General features: G+C 51.7%; 1 long non-coding RNA gene across 1 annotated transcript in view; it reads right to left on the bottom strand.

Moving 5' to 3' along the window:
* Nucleotides 1–550: 550 nt before the first annotated feature.
* Nucleotides 551–6,729, bottom strand: part of LOC142049622 (uncharacterized) — a 6,315-nt gene continuing 136 nt past the window's right edge. Inside the window, exons 1-4 of the long non-coding RNA XR_012657799.1 lie at nt 6,472–6,729; nt 5,469–5,596; nt 3,543–3,626; nt 551–2,490 (exon numbers count right to left, since the gene is read on the bottom strand). The exon at nt 6,472–6,729 is cut by the window's right edge and continues 136 nt beyond it. This is a non-coding gene — a long non-coding RNA (uncharacterized LOC142049622). The remainder of the gene's footprint in view (nt 2,491–3,542; nt 3,627–5,468; nt 5,597–6,471) is intronic.

Raw genomic sequence — 6,729 nt, 5'->3', positions numbered from 1 at the left:
AATATCAACGTTGCTTTATGGAAATGAAGCATTTTGACCGTTATACATTATTTTAGATAGTACAAGAAGCTATCCTAGAATCAATTGGAAAGGTAATTTTCCATTTTGTTTGTGAATCCTTTCCAAATTCTTTCACTGACTATTTTATGGAAAGTGCAATGTTCCCATAAACCATTTCAGTTTAATCAAAATTATATTTTCTAATGAAAAACTGTTCAGATGACTTCTTTTCTGCCAGCTTTAACTGCTCTGACTTGTTGAAAAAAAGCTCTGGGAATTTCTTGGGGATAATTGTTTTAACGATTCAGCCTCACAGCTCATTATCATGAGTTCTTTATCTAGAGGAAAATCTCTGCTAACATGAGGAGTCACTGGGAACTCTCAGGTGCTTTGTGCCTTTGAAAAATCAAGCTGTTTGATTGAATTTCTGAATATAGCTTTTTTTTCCTTCTGCCTCCTGTATTGGAAGCAGGATTATATTAAACTACATCACATAATAATTTATTGTTTATGCATGATATCGGAAGCGCTGATTGAATATCCAAAGCGTGACATTTGAAATCACATCTTTATTTCATTCCTCAGTAATAAAGGACTATTGTACCCTGACATATTTATAGCCTTGAACGGAGGAGCCGCTTATGTGCCAGGTAATTGTCTATCGGCTCAATCCACAGGCCCGAGACTCCTAAGACAGAAGCACCCCGCACGGATTAACGCCAAGCGCGACTGTGCGGCCCTATCTTGGCAAACCATCGCAAAGCCGGTCCAGGGACCCCCGCGGCTGCTCCGGGGTCTGCCCTGGCTGCGCTCAGCCTCTACCTTCCATCTCCCCCCGAGCACCTGGGAAAACAGCGGCTGCTCGCTCGAGCCTCCCAGAAACAGCCCTCCCCGCTCAGCGTACGCCTCCTGACTGCAGCAGACAGAATTATTTACCTTGCTGCGCAGGAGCATCTCTCCACTGCATCGAAAGCCATAAAAAGCGGACATAAGCAGGAGATTCTTGGCAAAAAATGAAAATCACTGCAAAGGGCTTATTCATTTTAATCAAAGGATCGCAAGATAGAAGTAGTTTCCTGTCTGTATTTTCTTTTCTTTCAGGAAAACTGATCATTTCAGCTGTTTAAGACATATTTAGATATAAAAAAATTTTCTTCCCTAAAAGTCAAAATTCAAATTAAGTGCTACAGGGTTCATAGAGGAACATTTTGATGGCTTTCAATGTATTTTCCTTCAGACATTGTTGATTCCTATGGAATTTGGGCAGGTTTTGCCCTGATTTGGGCTAACAGAACGGTTGGAACCTAGAAAACTGCGGTGGGACCGGGAGCGTGCCCCCTGCCCGGGTTTTAGAGCAATTCCCGGCTCGCCGCTGCAGCCAGAACCGCACCGGAGGCGCTCGCCGTCGCATGTGGAGAGAAGACAAGGCCGGCAACGCCGGGCTGAAAGGAGAGGGACAGCCTGTACACAGCAACGAGGTGCCGTAGGTGACGGGGGGCGGGTGATGTTCCCCCTCCTGGGGAGGAAGGGGGCCGAGCCCTGCTGCCCCTGCGCCCCCTCAGCCGCCCTCTGCCTGGCTGTCCCTCCGTGGGGCCGGTCAGGCGAAGGGACGCAACGTTTCCATGGGCAAAGACCCTCCTGCAGCGCTTGACGTGCTAGTGGATGTGAAGAATCCGATGAAGTGCTAGATTAGGGCTTTTAAAATAATTGTGATAAATGACAGCATCTGCACGCACTCATTTCCCCCAAGATGTGTTAGATTAATTTTACGAAATTAACGTCCAGAATAGCAAACATTAGCCATTTGCGTGACCAACGCTTTGAATCCGCTTGCGCTCTCGCCGTCCTGCGCATGCTTTCAGGCATTTTGAATCCAGGGAACAACCCAGGCGTAGAGGGGAACACCCGGGGGGAGCCCAAAGCTGCCCTTCTGAGCGGGTCCTCTCACGGTACGTGCGTAAACCGGTAACGCGGGCAGTTCGGTGTCCAGTGGAGCTGAACTGAGCATCCAACCGGGACACCCAAACTTCAGGGCTTGGCACTGATTTTTTATTACACTATTCCTACGCGCTAGCGTACTTCAGCTGCACGCCGTGCTGCTCATGCCAGAAGGTGCAGGATCCTTTAATCGTGCTTGCTGAATGCCGTGAGCGACTCAGGCTGAGGACAGGCAGTTCTCGGAGCTAAACGGGACCTGACCTGGGCTTTTCAACACCGTGCATATGACTTATTCTCACATAAGACACAGCTGAAGGGGACGGTTCACTATCGGTTCACTTTCCTTTTGACAGACTGCAGGGAACAGAAGGTGATTTTTACTGTCCAGGGACGTGTGAAGCGCTGCAATCCCCTGCTCCTCCTCCTTCTCAGGATCTGGGACTAAATCTCCAATGCCACCAAGTTGACATGGGGGTTTGAATACACACCGTCTTCTCATCTGGTTCAATGAGCTTCATCACAAGTAACGAGATGTCTGTGAGATATGAGCATCTGGAGGAAGAAAGCTGAGCTGAAACTCAGCCCAGAGGAAATGGAAGTTGGAAGAAATATGGTAACACTTAGCAGAGCAAGCCAAGACCATGACTCCCTCCTCTGCTGAGGGAATCCGCGCTCCCGCTGCCAAAACCTGGTTACTGCAGGCAGCCTACGCTGCTGGTTGGGCTGGACTGTCAAGAAACAAAGAGATGATCCGTGTATCGGCCCCGTCCCTTCCAGACCCACCAACCCCGGCAGCTCATGCAACATGAGCTACGGGATGAACTCCAGCTGGCCCTTCTACCTGCTCTGACCCACCAGACCTCTGCTGAGCGGCAAGCACAAGGGAGGCAGAGCAAGCTTGGCAACTACCGCAGAGGTGACCAAGGCCTCTTCTGTCGTCCTGCTGCTGGACTCCGCCAGGCCTGTTAGATCCCTCCGAGTAAGGAGGCGTTTTAGTGCAGCGAGACCCCGGGACTCAGACAAGGAGAGGCTGCAGAGCAGCCACAGTCAGGGCTTCCCGTTAGGGCCATGGGGAGAGAGCCTTGAGCAAGAGGTAAAAAAGGGCTTTCCATGAAGAATGCAAAACTGACCCTGTTATTCTCTGAAAAGCCCCCGTGCCTGTGTACGTCAGCACTCAGGTTAAAACCGGAGTTACCAGGAGCTCACCTGCACAGCCTGAACTGCGCTGGCTCTGCCGAAGGTCAGTACGACGTTATGCCCTACAGCAAGCTTCACCACCACCATTTTCACATAACAATTCAAGAGCCAAGGACACATACGATTTAGAGGAAAGGGAAAGAGTGGAAAATAAGAGAAGACACATTCACATGCCACGGTAAAAGGCCTACAACCGCCTTAACTGCGTGCTGCAGGCGTAGCTACACCTGGCAAGGGGCCCGCGCCCACCCGCTTGGCCTCGAAGGTGTGACGGCCAAGGTCACCTCCTGAATCGCTGAAGGCTTTCCAGCTGGACGATTTGTTCTGAGAAAGACAACACACAAGGTACCAGGATCACTTCCTACGCACCCAAATCTGCACCTCCAAACAGACCCAAGAGGACATACCTCAGTTTCAAAACGCTTGGTTTTTTGGTATATTTGGTCATGAATCTCAAGACGAAGCATCCTGACGCAGCCCCGAGCCACAGCCTGCGAAAAGTAATGCTCAACTGGGTTATCGGTGCCTGATAACAATGATCAACTCACGCTGTGTATTGAATGCATTTGGGTTTATTTATAATTTTTAAATGTTTCTGTAATTTGACCATGAGGGGGTTTTTTTTTTTATATATCTTACACACGCAAACTTTTATATAGATGTGTGTATATACACCCGCACACGACTGTCACACCTATGTGAGCACATTACGGAGGCTGCACCACGACCGCTGTCAGCTCTCGCTTCAGCTCCTGGTTGCGATCTGAGGTCCTGACCTCACCCACGGATGTCCCTCCGTGGTCCCCAGCAGCTGCAGGGTTGTCCTTTCTGCAGGACTCTCTGCGTACAGAAGCCTCTGTCAATAAGCGCCGTGTTTTATCTGTTGTATCAGCGCTCCTCGAGTACTCTGCTCTCGGCAAACTCACGCGGATGTACCACGTCAATTTTCATTTTGCTAATTTGGAGGAAAAGGAAGCTGACTTCTGTTGGAAGAGCTCGGGTTTGGGAATGGACAGTGACAGCAGAGGTTTTAGCTAAGACCGCACTGACGACATCGCGCGGTGACGCAGCCCCGCTGAATGGTTTGGGATCCCGCTCGGAGGAGGCCCAGAACCCCGCTGCGCTGAGCTGGATGAACAACTCGCCGTTAGCAGTAGGAGCGCGCGGCAGCGAGCGCCGGGACAGGACCCATCGAGGGCTGGGCGTCCAAACGAGCGGATCGCCGCGCACGAGAAGAGGCTGGTGTGCAGCACAGCGCACCGGCACGCTGCCCGCCAACCCCCGTCTGCTCCACGGCCAGCAGCGCTGGGACGGGCGGGGAGGCAAGGTTGCTGTTTTGGACACTTTTAAGGGTCAGCTGGACAGGGTGCTGGGCCATCTTGTCTAGACTGGGCTCTTCCCAGAAAGGTTGGATTAGATGATCCCTGAGGTCCCTTCCAGCCTGGGATTCTGGGATTCTGTGTGTGGTTCTGTGATTCTGTTCTGCTAGCTTGGGCGTGAGAGGAGCTGCAGGGGCGAGAGAGCCCGTAACAAAACTGCAGCCGCAGGGGTAGGTGGAGGATGCGGGAGCAGTGAGGAGGGAAAGCTGCAGCCTATGGAATTAACCTTCAGCTTTTGGGACACTAATAAGTTTTCTAATTTCATTAGAAATTAGAATTAGAATTATGTACTTTGCTGAAGCATCTATGGCTGGCGTTAAGAGTGGATTAGGACAGGAGCTGCAGAGATGGAATCCGGAGCGCCCTGACCAGAGGCAGAACGACGAAGGTTTTGCAGGAGCAGCAGCCCCAGTGCATCGGAACAGCCTCTGTCCCTCTGGCCTCTCACCCTTCCCTCCGCAGGTCGCAGCAGCAGAGGCCGCGAGCTACACTGCAGGAGGCACACGAGTGCAGCATTAGCCACCCGCGGCCACAGAGAGTCTAGTATTTGGTGGCCCAACTCCCCACATCAAGTCACCTTAGGATCTGCTCATGGCCCAAAGAGGAAACACTTAGAAATAGAAGCTTGCTCTACCTTAAGAGACAGGCCAAATACAACGGACCACAAGGTATTTAAACGTTACCTATTATTTATCAACCTATTGCTTTCTAGGGAGCGCCTCTAACCCAGTTTTTGAATGCTGGGAGCAGCAATACTGCAGCGGATAGTTTTCCTGCTTGGCCAAGGCAAGGAACACCTTTCCCTTCTCTGGTGCAATCACGCCAACCCCAGCAGCATCCCTCCGGCAGCCTCGGACGTGCCGGCGTTCGGTGCTGGAGCCGGGCCGGCGTTGCTGCGACGGCCTTCCCCACCCCGCCACCGGCACCGAGGCACAGGGCAAGTCACGTACGTACCGTGAGAGCCTGCGGAGCACGGGGGTGGCGAGCAGGAGACGCCGGCTGCGTGGCAGTCGCCCTTCGGTGGAGCACGCCGGGATTAAGCTGTCAGTCTTGCGGGGGTCTGTTCAAGGCAGAGACACAGCCTGCGAAACAGAAGACAGGCAGGCTGGAGGGGATCAGCGCGGAGAGCGGCTCTTCAGGGCTACGTGTGCAGGTACGGGAACAAAAATAAAGTTATTCCCCACCCCACCCCTCGCCAGAGGTCCTGCAGCAGCAGCCAGGTTTTGGATAATGCATCTAAACATGGATTCAGCGTGGCAGTTACAGATCTGGATTAGAAAAAACAATTAGACGATCTGTCAGAGCACCTAATAGAGACGCATAGTTCAGATACCTCTGAAATTCAGGTGAATTCATTTAAAACAACACAGACACGCAAAATCATACAAGTTAACCTTTTAACCAGATACATATCATTTCCTCTCCTTTTCACGTCTCCGAACAGAGAGGAAATTTCCGGGATAAAACGTAGCTGCCAGAGCGCGGCTCAAAGGAAGCGCCGCGGTAGCAGAGCCAGGGCTGTTCACTGCTCATTCACCGGTAGCAACTCGGGCTCTCGCGGCGCTGCAGTGTTGAGGACTTGCACAGATTTACCCGCCGTTCTCACCCCTGCGCAGAACGCAGGCCCTGAAGAAAGCATCTCAGCCACCTCCCCCCCCACCCCAAACCAGGTCCTTTTTCTGCCGGAACAGCAGCGTCAGCTCCTTATGAGAACACCGGCAACATTCGAAACGAAAACCAGCATTTTACGGGTGCGGAAGGACACTGGCGATGCCATCGGCCCGCGGCCGACGTGCGCCCCCCGTGCCGCTCCCATCAGCGGCGGGATCTCCGCACGCGTTCACCGGCGCTTGCGTTTTGTCTCCGCATTGGTTTCAATTAGAGGCTTTTTCCCGTGTGACGCACCAAGGGAAAAACAACCCTTAGAGTTAGAACTGAGGTACTCCCGGAGACAAACCTGATTAATGGGATAATCTTGTAGATAACAATAGTTAGAGGCAGTTCCTGCCATTTCCCGCTCTCCAAGGACTGGTTCCACTCCCATCCAACACAGACAGCTGCAGATTCCTCGGCACCATTAGTATCCAACGCAGGAATGTTCGACATTTTAAAACTCCTGTAACGTGCATCTCCTATAACTGTGGATTGTCTAGACTGAGTGTTAGAGATTTAATCTTAAATAGCACAATTTCTTGATCGAGGGAACTTTTGTGGA

This window comes from Phalacrocorax aristotelis, chromosome W (assembly GCF_949628215.1).
Source record: "Phalacrocorax aristotelis chromosome W, bGulAri2.1, whole genome shotgun sequence".
Taxonomy (NCBI): domain Eukaryota; kingdom Metazoa; phylum Chordata; class Aves; order Suliformes; family Phalacrocoracidae; genus Phalacrocorax; species Phalacrocorax aristotelis.
Note: the sequence above shows the minus strand (reverse complement) of the source record. Positions and strands in the feature narration are given on the sequence as shown.